The sequence below is a fragment of the Amblyomma mixtum genome, chromosome 4 (assembly GCF_055824585.1).
Source record: "Amblyomma mixtum isolate Tamu chromosome 4, ASM5582458v1, whole genome shotgun sequence".
Classification (NCBI taxonomy): domain Eukaryota; kingdom Metazoa; phylum Arthropoda; class Arachnida; order Ixodida; family Ixodidae; genus Amblyomma; species Amblyomma mixtum.
In genome coordinates this window covers 78,972,132-78,985,635 of record NC_143015.1, presented here as the reverse complement: position 1 = coordinate 78,985,635, position 13,504 = coordinate 78,972,132, and the positions used below count along the sequence as shown (strand labels likewise).

Below are 13,504 nucleotides of genomic sequence, written 5' to 3'. Positions count from 1 at the left end.
AAGTGGTGGTTCATTGGTTTCTACGTAAAGGCTTTTTATGGGTGATGTCCTTTAAGCACCAGTTGAAAGACGCAAACCCATATTGTGCACAGGGTCCAGTCGCTTCAAGTACGACGGCCTTGCTGATCCATACACTATGCAGCCATAATCTAAAACGGAACGTACTACAGAGCGATAAATCTGTAGAAGGCATACCCGATCAGAACCCCAGTGTTTGCGTGAAAGGACTTTAAGTATGTTCAGTGATAGCGACGCTTTCTTCTTTAGTGCGTTTATGTGAGGAAGGAAAGTAAGCTTTTTATCGAAGGTGATGCCTAGAAATTTGTGTTCCTTTTTTAAAGGCAGTTTGGTTTGGTTTAGGTGTAATGTGGGATCTGTGTGCAAGCCTCGTTTGAGTGAAAAAGGTAAGGCTACTGTTTTCTGTGGTGAGAACTGGAAACCATTCTTGTCTGCCCATGTTGCCAGTTTGTTGATTGTAAGTTGTACTTGTCTTTCACATGTAGATATATTGGAAGATGTGCACGCTATCTGAAGATCGTCAACATAGACTGAATATATATTATGGACCTTGGTATTACTTTGTTAAGAGAATTCTTTTTTTACAATAAAAAGAGTTGTGCTTAAAATACACCCTTGAGGCACTCCATTTTCCTGAATAAAATGCCTCGAAAGGGTTGAGCCTAGACGGACATTAAATGAACGGTTAATCAAAAAGTCTTTAATTGAGTTCAGTATTCTGCCACGGATGCCAAGCTCAGCTAAGTCCTGGAGAATCCCGAACCTCCAGGTAGTATCATATGCTTTTTCTAAATCAAAAAAGACGCTAAGACAGTGTTGTTTGTGTATAAAAGCTTCTCTGACAGTATTTTCAAGGCGGACTAGGTGATCTGAAGTGGAACATCCCTTTTTAAATCCACACTGATGAATATCAAGAAGTTCACAGGATTGAAGGACAAAAGTTAATCTTATATTAAGGACACTTTCAAAGGATTTGGCGAGACAACTGGTTAAGGCTATGGGTCTATAACAGCTAGGAGAGGTTGGGGGTTTACTAGGTTTAAGAAACGGTACAATAATAGCTTTCTTCCAGGCTTCCGGTATTTTGCCAGATATCCAAACTGTGTTGAAGAATCTTAAAAGTGCTTCTATGGCAGGCTCAGAAAGATGTGCAAGCATTTCATAATGTATTTCGTCGGGTCCTGGAGCAGTTTTTTTGCCGGCAGATAGTACACTATTGATTTCTTCGAGGGTAATTAGACTATTGAATCTTTCATTTGTACCTCCACTTGTTGGGAGCCTCTGTCTTTCAGCTGTGTTTTTGTAGTTTAAAAACGACGGCCTATAGTGTGATGAACTTGAAATTGCTGCGAAATGTTCCCCAATATGTCTGCCTGTTCCTCTATGCTTGTTTGTGTGCCAGGTGGTGTTGAAATAGAATTGTGAATGGCGAAAAGTTGCCATTCAATTTTCGAACCTGCTCCCACATTTTTTTTAGATGGGATCCGACTGTTGATACATGAAACATAATTTTGCCATGAAGCTTTCTCGGCACTGCGACGGACGTACCGAGCTTTAGCTTTTGCCTTTTTAAAATTTCAGAGATTTTCATGTGTCGGATACCTGCGGAATTTACTCCACGCTCTATTTTGCTGTTTTTTTGCTTCTTTACAGTCCTTTGTCCACCATACTTTATGGTTTTGTCGCGCTACTCCTGACGACTCAGGAATAGCTGTGAGTGCGGCAGTTATGATACAATTAGTGAACTTTTCGTTTATCTGGTCGACGGTGAGATTATCTATAAGTATATTTTCCAAATTTGCATTTGCTATAAAAAGTGACCAGTCGGCGAGGTGAAGCTTCCAGCGCCGTGGCTTTGTGGGGATTATTTCCGGTGTGGATGTTAAAGTGATTAGTACAGGGAGGTGATCGCTGCCATATGGGTTGTCAATGACGTCCCAGTTAAAATCGTTAAAAACAGAAGGTGAACTAAAAGACAAATATAAACAGGTCATTTTCCCTGAGGCGGGGGAGCAGTATGTGGCTTTTCCTGTATTTAAAAGGTATACACTATTTGTGAGGATAAAATCTTCGATTATTAGACCCCTAGAGTCACAGAGCTCACTTCCCCAAAAAGGGGAGCGAGCGTTAAAATCCCCTGCTACTAGATATGGTTCTGGCAGTTCATTGATGAGTTCCTGTAGGTCACGAACTGTTAATGTTATATGTGGAGGAAGATATACAGAACAGATAGTTATAGTTTTGTAGCTGACAATGCCGACCGCAACTGCCTCCAGTTTTGTTTTGAGTCTGATCTCTTGAGCAGGGACGCCGCTTTGTACGACAATCGCGACGCCTCCCGAGTCTATTTGCCTGCTCACGATCTCGTCCAAAAGTTTTATAATGCTTCAGGATGTTCATATGTTGTGGACCTAGATTGGTTTCCTGGAGACATAAGGCTACGGGTGACATTGACCCTAAAATGTTTTTATGTCATCGTAACTTCTCAACAATCCTCTACAGTTCCACTGAACTAATAAAGCCATGTTTATGTTTGGGGTAGGGACAATAAAGTGTTTACTTATTTTCTGGGCCCGTTATGAGGGCCCTATCATTCTTTCGCTCAAGAGAGCTGTTCCGCCGCTGTAACGCAGGCGGGCTGGGGGTTAGATCCATCACCTCATCAGAGGTGCTGGAAGACCGCGGTGAAACCGCGGGCGTGTGGGTTTCAGGCCTCCCCCGACGGGAGGAAGTCCTGCGGGATGCTGGCCCATGGGCCGGCATTTCCTGCTTTGGGTTTGGCAGAGCAGCCTTCGCTGTCTCTGCCTGGGGCGTGGATGGCCCTGCCACAGGCGCGGTAGAAGTGGCCGCGGCAGGCGCCGGAGTGCTGCGTGGTGCTACGCCCCTGCGCACCACATCAGCGAAGTTTGGTTTCGCTGTGAAAGAGAAAGTGTTCGTGACTGCGAATCGCTTTCTTGCTTCTCGAAATGATATATTTTCCTTTGTTTTTATGGTGATTATTTCTTTCTCCTTCTTCCAGGACGGACATGCCCTGGAGTACGCAGCATGGTCTCCTTCCCAGTTAGCGCAGCGTAGAGCTGCGTCACATTCCTCAGAATGGTGGTCTTTTGATGCACATTTCGCGCAAGTTTTGCGGCCGCGGCAACTCTGTGAGCCGTGGCCAAACCTCTGACAGTTAAAGCATCTTCGGGGGTTAGGGATATAGTGTCTAACATTTACTTTCAGGTATCCAACGTCGATGGTTTCTGGCAATGTGCATGTGTTGAAAGTCAGGACCAGGTGTTTGGTATCTATTTCTTTGTTGTCCTTGCGGATTTTGATACGGTACACATCAATGACGTTTTGATCGGAAAGGCCTTCCAGCATTTCTTTCTCTGTGAGATGTAGAAAATCATTTTCTGAGATGACACCACGGACAGTGTTGAGGGATCGGTGTGCTGTGATGGAAACAGGTGTCTCCCCCATACACACTATGTTTGCGAGTTTGGAAGTTTGAACATTATCTCGGAGTTCCAGCAATAGATCGCCACTGGCCATTTTTGATACTTTGTAGCCGGGGCCCAAAGCCTCTGTTAAGCATTTCGATACGATGAAGGGGGATAGAATTCTGGCCTGTTTATCTTGCACTTCACTGTGGACGACATGGAATTTGGCAAATGTTGGTTTCTTTTTGGAAAACAAAGTACTCTGCTTCTTTCCGCCCTCTCTTGAGAGAGCGATCAGGTTTCGAAAGGGGGGAGCCATAAAAATTTAAGATTTTTCGGTCATGGTGCCAGCCACCCACCATGGAGCCCAACAAGGGGACGCGACAGGAACTTGAAAGAAAGTCCTGCCCACGCCAGCTGTACACCTTAATATGACTCAACCTAATATGACTCATCTCAGGGTAGTTGGTCACACACGGTTAACCCTCGCCGCTAGGAAAAAGAGGAAAAAACGAAGAAGAGAGGAGGATACAGGAAAGTTGTAAGAAAGGAAATAGGAAAGTGAAAGATAGAGGGGCGGACAGGAAAAGGCGACTGCCGAATTCCTCCGGTTGGGTCAGGCCGGAGGTGCCGTCTACAGGAAGCTGGGGCCAAAGTGGTGTGTTGCCTCCGCCGAGGGGTCTTAAGGGTCCAAACGCTCGGCATCGGCTCAACCACCAGGATCCCCTTTTCCCCGGACACGGCGATGCCACGCACGGCTAAGCGCGGATGCTCGGGTCCGTGGTGACGCATTGTTCACCATCATCCCCCTGCGGGGATGTCCCTGCGAATGCTCGGGTTAACCCCGTGGTGTCGCCACTCACCAACGTCTGCACGCTGCAGACGCCCCCCTGCGGGGAAAAAATTCAAATGATTGAGACCTCTGCGCACGCAGACGTCCCCGGAAGCGAAGCGACCCACGAGCTTGCTCGAGCTCTATACCTCCGAGCCGCTACCAGGCCCTCGCTGACCGAGGGAACGGAGAGCGCTTGGTTAAATATGACGAGGTCACGCAACGTTATAGATTTGATTGTATACTTGGCACCCCCGCCAGACACTAAGTTAATCAACAGACAAGCAGTCTCGTGGAGCCGCCTTCAAACCTTTACGTAACCGCAGCAGGTTACGCAAAACCAGATGTTCCCCAAGGCTAGGAGCGATAGATGTAATCTTTGTGGGGCGACAGGGACCCTCGACCATCTAATATTGGGAATGCCCGTACTCAATCCGAGGGGGGGGGGGGGGGGTCGCATAGTATAGGTAGTAGGGAAACCTGTGAGACCTTGCTGCCTTGTGGCGCAACTCGGACCCTCAGCTTCACTTCCTGTTTGACCAACTGGCTGAAGAGGCCGCCGGGACTCAAGATCTCCCGGCCAGCTTCTAAAGCGGCAATCATTGCCCCTCCGGCTGAGTGCCGCGAGGGTGGGGGGAAGCTGTCTTTACCTGTTGAACAATAAATTTTCCACTACTACAACTACTGCTTCCTAAGAAACCTTTCCTTGCGCTGTTTGTACATCCTAAAATACGAGGATGAACAGGGTTGGTTAAAAGTTCCTAGGCCACAATAGAAGCGTTAGAGAGGTGTAGTCCGGCAGGTACCGCATCATTGCAAATACCAAGATCCTCAGGGCCGATGGTAAGAGTTCACGCTGTTCACAGACTTTGACCATCGGGAGTGTCGTAAATGTTATACTGCAAGGCTCAAAGCAGAACCTACGTCCTGGAAACTTATGAGCAAGTCTGTACCAAAGAAGTGATGCCCGGGTTTTACGTCAATACCAGCCGAGGAAATCTGAAGAAATGCTTTTAATTGGCATGACTGCCATCTCAGGCCGAGCGGCGCAGAATACTCAAAACAAGAGCGGCAATTTAGAATCTTCGATACTTTTCGCTGTTTCTCGATGGCTTTCAGAAATAACTGGTGCTAGCGCAAAAAGCATCTTATAGGTGAGATTTGGCAGTGAGGCGAAAGCAGCGGATACGATAATCGCAAACTCTGCGTCGAATTTCTCGGGACTCTCTAGTGTTCTCAAGATTAAAAAAAAAAAAAATTTGCCGCCCCGGTGGCTCAGTGGTTATGGTGCTCGGCTGCTGACCCGAAAGACGCGGGTTGGATCCCGGCTTCGGCGGTTGAATGTCTTTGGAGGAGAAATTCTAGAGGCTCGTGTACTGTGCGATGTCAGCGCAGATTAAAGAACCCCAGGTGGTCGAAATTTCCGGAGCCCTCCACTACGGCGTCTCTCATAGCCTTAGTCGCTTTGGGACGTTAAGCCCCACAAACCAACCAACTAAGATTAAAAATTTAAAATGACAGCACTGAGGTAAGCGGTGTCTGCTGCTTTTGTTCCAAAGATAGCGCTGGTTGCTTGCGTCTAGGAAAGCTGGGCTTGAGCGAAATTGAGCAGTATACCGTGTACAGTCTAAATCAAGCAAAGGCGGCAGCCGAAAAACGCCTCTTCCAGCGCAGCGTGGAACGCCGGCGGTAATGTCGCAGTGAAATCGCGAACGAGCAAACATGCCGAAGGTTATAGCGCGGCCTCAGAATCGGTTTTGAAACATCTTTGTGGGTCCTAAGGCTTTAACTTGGTCCGGCGCCGGCTTGCTTCTTCATGTGTGGTACATGCTACGGCGTTTTAACATCTATTGGCCTGGAATTTGCTGCAGAAATAGCAGTATTTTTACGCGCTCGCCCTGCTCTTCGTTAGTCGAGCATTTATTAATACTGCAGTCAACATTTTATTGAATAGTTAACATTGTGTCCTTCTAAACCCCTCCCGTTTATTTGTTTTAATTATCTGGAGTCGCAAGAAATTAGTGGTCAGCAGGGCTGTGTCCCATAACGGAAGCCTCCTTAATCTACGGTGTTTCGTCTTCAACAAACTACCACATCCCTAGAAACCTTCCGTGCATCCACTACACCAGAAGGGACCATTCACAATGGTGTACGCTTCTGGACTTTTCCCGAGGTTTTCAACTTTAGTGCTGACTTCCAATAAATATATAAGCGTGCCCTGTGGAATCCGGGAAGCGCGTCTTGCGGTGCAGCTGTTTCCACTTCGAGAATGCAGCCGACTCTGGCTGTAAACAAACCATACGTAGCTTTTATTCACGTGAGCTGCTTTTCCTCCAGGGAATCGTTTCAACAGGGGAATTGGGAATGGGGAATTGTTGAAATAGGGATATCGCGGTGCGCTACAACCTTTTCCTCTTCAGAGGGACCACCGTAACAGCACTGTGCAAGTGGAATGAGAATAAAAGTAGAGAGAATGTGAAACGGATACGGAATTCGAAAGGAGGGAGGGGAAGGAGTTGATGAGTAACAGCGGGCCCGCCTGCTTAGAGGTGGCGGCGGATGCTACATGGGGCGAACAGTCTCTGTGAAGACGCGACGAGGGAAAAGCGCTGAATTTTGGTCTTCGCTATATTTCTCTTTTACAAGCAGGTATCGAAAAGGGCTACCCCTAAACTGGTAGCATGCATTGCCCACATTTTGCTGACTCCGGATGTATGTCTTTTCTCTGAGCTTACTCAGGGCTCAGAATAGCTCAGATTTTGTCTACATCGCGCCAGAATACATGCGCGTTCGAGAAGCTTGCAGGCAGAGGAACTTCTGCAGTGCACGAACTCATCGAAATAGCCATAATGTTTCGCGCCATAGCGCCGCGGGTATCTGCATTTTCAAAATTCTAAAAACTGATCAGGTTATTACTAACGCTGGGCTACTCGCATCTCAGTAAATAAGCAGCCTATCGGTAATAGTTCAAAAATTAACTATTAAGTACCAGTTAACCAGCCGGCTAGTTAGCACGTCTTAGCTGTATTCAGATGTACGAGATAGCTGACAATGACATTCCGAAGAATGCGCTATTCTAATACAAAAGCCAAGTTAAAAAATTGTGTGTCTTAGATGAAACACTCTTTATATGGCCATTTATACTGTGCACTCTTTTTTTCATTATCTTCTCTGCTGCTTTATTATGACACCGGCACGTAGGTGTAGTAGCGTCCATATGATATTCTCAAACAAATGAGAGAGGGGGGGGGGGTGACCTTCAGACTTATATCAAAGCTTAAGCTTACCCTGCGCAGTGCCAAACTCTCCAGCTGGGTCCGCTATCATTTGCACGGGTGATGGCGAAATGCCGACGGGAAAAGATATCTTCCTGCCCAATACCATGGTGGCGGTGTTAATTCTTGACACGTCCACGAGCTCACGGGGCCGGAAGCGAAGGCTGCGAAGGAAGTGAAAATAAAAACTTGTCTATTAAAAGAATGCCAGGACAGCAGTGAGATTAGAGTAACAATTGAGTACTTGTAAGACGCGATGATAGGGGATACGTATTCATAGAATGCCAGAAACAGTTTTCCCAGTCGACTTGGACTGATTGTAGAGAAATACGTAAAAGTGCAATCCTTGCCAGAGGGGGGAAAAAGTGAAGGAAAACATAATGCAGCCACAAAAACTGAAAGTTACTCGAAAGGGCCTCGAGTGGTTTACAGCCGTTGAAGATTAGGTCAGAACGAGATGTCTGTGCTTGCTGTGGTGTAATTCTTAATTTTCTTACGAAACTTCAAAATGAAATAAACGAAACAAGATGAATTTTTCGAAACGACATACGGCCTGCATTCGACCAAGAGCCGCACCTTTTCTTTTTTTTTAGGCAATTGTGTCCCGATGCTGCCTGCATACGAAATGGCCAGTTTTAAGCAGAATATTCAGAGCATACTACTTGTGAAACTTGTTTATTCTATCGTACAGTTGTAAACTATTTGTCGCCGTTACTTAGAGACGATTTTAACACTCTTCATTGTTGTCGCTGTGACGGTTACTGGGGCCCGGCTGCCCGCTATCTTCATTTATGGAGTAATCTTTGTCTGCATCTATTACGTTCGAAATTCCTTTAGCTTTCAAACTTTTATCAACATGGTCCGGGAGCACCTACACCTTTAATTCATTATCTACGAATTGACGGCGACAAGTGATGCTCTGGGGTGGCGTCCTGTAGGCGTCACATTATGGTCCGTCGTTGCACTCCCCATTGAGTACAGGCGTCTGAATTGTGCTTTAGGTGACACACAGGTGCGCTGCGACGCCTGCTGGAAAAGGACATTGATTTGTTTATACATACTGCAGCCCTATTGGCCTATTGCAGGGGTGGTTGTAAACAAAACAATGTAGGAAAACATGGAGCACAACAATGGCAAACTTTCGAAACAGTATGAGTGAAATGCAAGAAAAACGGCAAAAGTATTCAAAGCCGCTAAAAACAGCTCTAAAGGGAGATTGCGAGTAGAATAGGGTAAAAAATTACAACCTTCGATTAATCGCGGAAAGAAACTGTATTTAAAAGTGTCCGTGCGGGCAAAATAAGGCGTGATGTTTAGGCAGTTGTGACTTCTACTTTTAGATGGTATAGCAGGCATTAGGTAATCATTTGCAGATTTAATAATGTCAGAGTAATCATGCAATAGAGAAATTTTAAAGACTCAGTCCTTCGTCGAGATGCGAGTGGTTTTAGGCCCAGTGATGAAAGTGCTGTGGAAGGCGAAAGATCCCTACCAAACCATGTGGCCTATGAAGCCAACGGCTTTCTTCTGCACTGCCTTGATTTTGTCAATTTCGCGTTGTTTGCGCGGCTTCCAGACAGGGGAGGAGACAAGAGATGATAGTAGCAACCCGCTGTCGTCATCTGGGAGCTCCTGTACGGGGTGTGCCGTGCAGGAAAATCTATATGCACGTGAAACGGACTCGCTCCTCGCTGTTTTTGTTCCTCAGATTGATCAAGACTGTGCAATAAGTCGAGTGCATACGATATTCACTGATGAACCGTTCGCGCATGTCATCACTCAATTACCCTGGGACTAACCCACTGCGATGTGCAACCTGTTATGCCGACTGCCTGGCATAATAGAACAATTTCTCAATCTTGAGAGATCACTGAGCTAAGAGTACATGGAGATTACATCGATACTGTAAATTTGAGGTTGCATCACGACTGCATCTCGCTATAGCTAGCTGATAATCTGTGGATCACATAAGGTTCTGGAAGGGGTTGTCAGATTTCATGAAAACTATTTAGCTAGTGACAGGCGTTTTGGATAAATGTCCGGTCTTGCTTTCGTGCGCGTAATTTAATTTTTGTTATTAATGGGCCTGCATGTATGAAGTAGGCCCAGCATGCCTCCTCTGATAGCCTCCTTCCCTCTGTTCGCACCCTTACACCCTTAGTGGCACCTGTAAAGCAGAAATACCATGTACAGTGCGATGAATTAAGAGATGTGGCATGCTTCTACAAGCACTTAAAATGGATGTCTTTAAACTGCAAAAGATTATTCCTTGTTCAATTGCTGCTTTCTCCACCATCCGGGTCACTAGATGAGCAGGCACTTTGTCATTAGCACTGGAAATGTCAGCCTGCTTGGACACTACAGGCTGTTCCATTTGAAGGCAGTAAAGATGAAGCGATGCATACTCGCACTTAACTGTTTGTCTCTCACACACATATTCACTGTTTGTCACACTGTTCGTCACACACACATTTTCACACGCAAACACACACACGCGCGCACGCACGCACGCACGCACGCACGCACTGACTTGAGGTTGCCACGAAAGGTTACCTATTGAAAGCATCAACGTTTCCCCCCACGGTCTGTACCCGGTCTGCGCCGCTGGCGACATAGCTCCTTGTGGCGTTGTCCAAGCTTGTCTCGGCCAGACGCTAGATGTCTGCTAATGTGACCACGTGGTTGTCGTTATCACCTTTCGAGGTAAGCCCTTGGGCTCCATTGAAGCTCACTGCAATGAATGTCTGTAGGGTGAACCTTCAACAGTTTGGATGTGCCTGCTTTGTTATCTTCTTGTTTCAAAACCCGTTAATGGTAAAGTGTTTGTCGCATAGCTCCAGGCGCCTTTTGGGATAAGTACATCTGGCACTGCGAGATCAAGCATCTCGAACAAGCGGCAAAAAATCAGCCTGAGAAAAAATTTCGGGCGCTATTAATCACATGTCCAAAGAGGAAAATGCAATGGCTTTTGGAAGTTGTCCCACCTCCAAATATCCCAAACAACCGCAAATTTTCGAAGTAGGCCAACTCCAGAAAATGAATTAAGGTGGAATAAGGGGTGATTAAGGTGAGTGTTAGGGTGTGATATGTAAAATAATAAGCATTAGGGGATAAATTTGGTACAATAATGGGGAGTAGCGGGTGAATTGATGTGTATTAGTGTTAGTGAATTAGTGTGGACTGGAGATGTGCCTTCAAAATATCAAGAAATGACAGCAGTAGCACCTAATATTTGTGAAGTTAATACCCAGCAGTAAAGCGCTAGCTCATTGTCGTTCTGAGCTGGGTGTTATTTGCTGGAATTTAACGAAAACTGATATACCTGTATGCTGGTACTGAGCGCGACCGGAGTATCAGCTCAATTGTTTCAAGGGAATGGGTCACTTAAGTGTAGCTGTTTATAATTTGGAGCGTGGTTTTTTGCTAAACGGTATAGAGAAAAACGAAAACTATCTTCTTCCTTGCTTATTATAACAGTTACGCTGTGACAAGCGGTCACAGGATAAAAAAAATGGCTTTTTGCTGCCGATCGTAATGCAACACAAAAAAAAAATTTAAAATTTGTAAGACGCCTAAAATTTCACGCTTAATTTTTGGCGTCTTCCGAAAGCAACAGATGGAAAATAAAGAAATATATAAATAAGTAGAAAACCCAAAGTGAATAATACACAAATGCTGTTTTCATCATGAGCATGATATACAGGCGAGCCTGGAATGACTTTCTTGATGGAATTCGCCAACGGTGGCTTAACTTCGATGCAATCTATTAACGCTGCTCTCCTGAAATGAAGGGTATGGTTTATGTAGATTAAATTTAGCTTACTGAATAAAAACAGCCATATCACAGCAAAATAACTATGCCCTATACTGAACCTGTACTCACAAAGAACCAGGCCGGCAGCCGCCAGAAGTGTAAATAAGTTATCGCTGAATACACCTCCCCATCTCAAAGTGGACGCATAGGAGCCCAGGTGGAAGCTGCGCATAAAAGAAAAAAAAAAGAAGCTATGATGCCCGACGAAGTAATTTAAGGGGACTAGTGAGGGAGTGCAAGTCCACAAAGAAGTATATTTAATATTTAATGCATGATTATGACTTCTTCAAGAAGCACTGCCGAATTTTTTTGTTGGCTTCCCAGTCGCAGCCATTGGAGGTTCCACGCTACAGACCGCAGACACGCAAACTACCGGACCCCGGTTCTAAGCACGAAACCGCAGATTTGGCAAGTCAACAAAGAGAGGAAAAGGACAGGACACGCCATGGCATTTTCACTGAATGCTTATTCCTTAGTGCCTTCATATCCTGTGATAGAATAATTCTTGACTAGGCTTTCTTACCCTATGCGGGTAGCCGATTTGACAACTGCAGCTGGTGATGGCAGCGCCGCCCAGCTGCGAGCTGCAGCCGCATCAAGACTATCACTGTAATAACACCTGAAAAACGACGGCTAAGCATCAGCGCTGTGAAAGAGCGGATTAGGGCCGTGTTTTCATCATGGTGAACGGCAGTTTTTTTTAATGCGATGTTGATTGCATCAAGGCATAAAACGGTGTATAATGATAGATGAGGATACCTAAATAAATCAGGAAAGGTTCGCTGATCGAATGAAATCGAGCAGTGTCCAAGCGGCGTATGAAGCGCTATTGTCGGGCTAAAGACCCGCTGCCGTCAGGTGCCGAATTCTTGTCGGCTTCAACGCCTGGCAAACCTACAGCAGATGATGAATGTCGGCCTCAAGATTTCGGTTCTTGCAGACTGGACACCCGGGGCGAAGATATACACTTTCGAATGGCGGCCACTTTCGTGTCACGGCCGGAGTTAGGGCAACCCCGACCCGGATCCTCCGAAGCGCAACCTCCTCTGTACGAGTAAGACCGCGGGGGAGGGTTACCGCACACGGAGGGATTAGAGCCCGTGTGCGGCGCCGGAGATGTTCCTTTCTTGTTAGAAGCAGGGTGGTGTCATCCAGAGTTAGGACTCGAGGCGAAGACGAGGTTGGGGTCACAAGGCGGGTCGCAGATTCTGCACGGCTTTGCGAACTCCGCAGGTCTCGTGGGACCCACTCAATTCGGATTGGCTGCGGGATGCGTGCCGCCAGACGAAAGATGTCCTGGCAAATGCCTGGGGTGTTACTGACGCGTCGTAGTAGGCGTATGACGTGAAGGGCGTCGGTGCGGATGACAATACGAGCCGTATGTAGTAGGGGGACGGCGGCCACAGAGCAAAATGCCTCTTAAACGGCAAGCATCTCCGCACAGAAGGAGGAAGGAGGTTCTGGGAAGCTAAACCTGGACGCTTTGTTCAGGGCAGGCTCGCAAGGGCAGTAAATTGCAGAAGTCGTTTCGCAAGCCTGGATGTCTGCGTCAACGTACAAAACGATGAAGCCATGCGGTAGATGGGCGTCTGGTTGTGTAATTTGTTCGCGAAACGACGCCGACATGAGGGTAGATGATGGCCGACGTAGATCAGTGGGTTTCTTATCGCTTAGCTGCACAAAATTCCAGGGAGGGAGAACTGGCGGAGGCGGCTGTAGAATGGAGTTCGAGGAAGCATACGCCCTGAGTGCACACGTTGCGTGTGTAAGGTTAGACTTAAGCAGGCGAGCATCACGTCTTTGCTGCACCAGCTCATCTAGTGTATTCAGCTGCGCTTGTTCTTGGAGCGCCACGATCGGGGTGATGCGGGGAAGGCAAGTGACGAACCTCATTGCCTCTCGATTAGCGGCTTCAAGGCGATCCCACTGAGCCCTCGTCAGATGCTAGAATTGAGCTTGGTAAACGAGGCACGGTCGCACAACCGCCCGCACCAACTGCCGTGCCACTTGAGAGCGGGCGCCGCCTGTTTTAGGAACAATGTTTCTAATCAGACGTAACGCCTGAATCGCTTGCTTTTTAGCTCGAGAAAGCCAAGCCGTCCCTATTCCTGACTCGTGTATTGTCAAGCCCAATATTTTG

General features: G+C 46.7%; 1 pseudogene; it reads right to left on the bottom strand.

Annotated features, from left to right (window-relative positions):
* LOC149347146 (uncharacterized) overlaps positions 1-13,504 on the bottom strand; it is a 38,817-nt pseudogene that overhangs the window by 24,372 nt on the left and 941 nt on the right.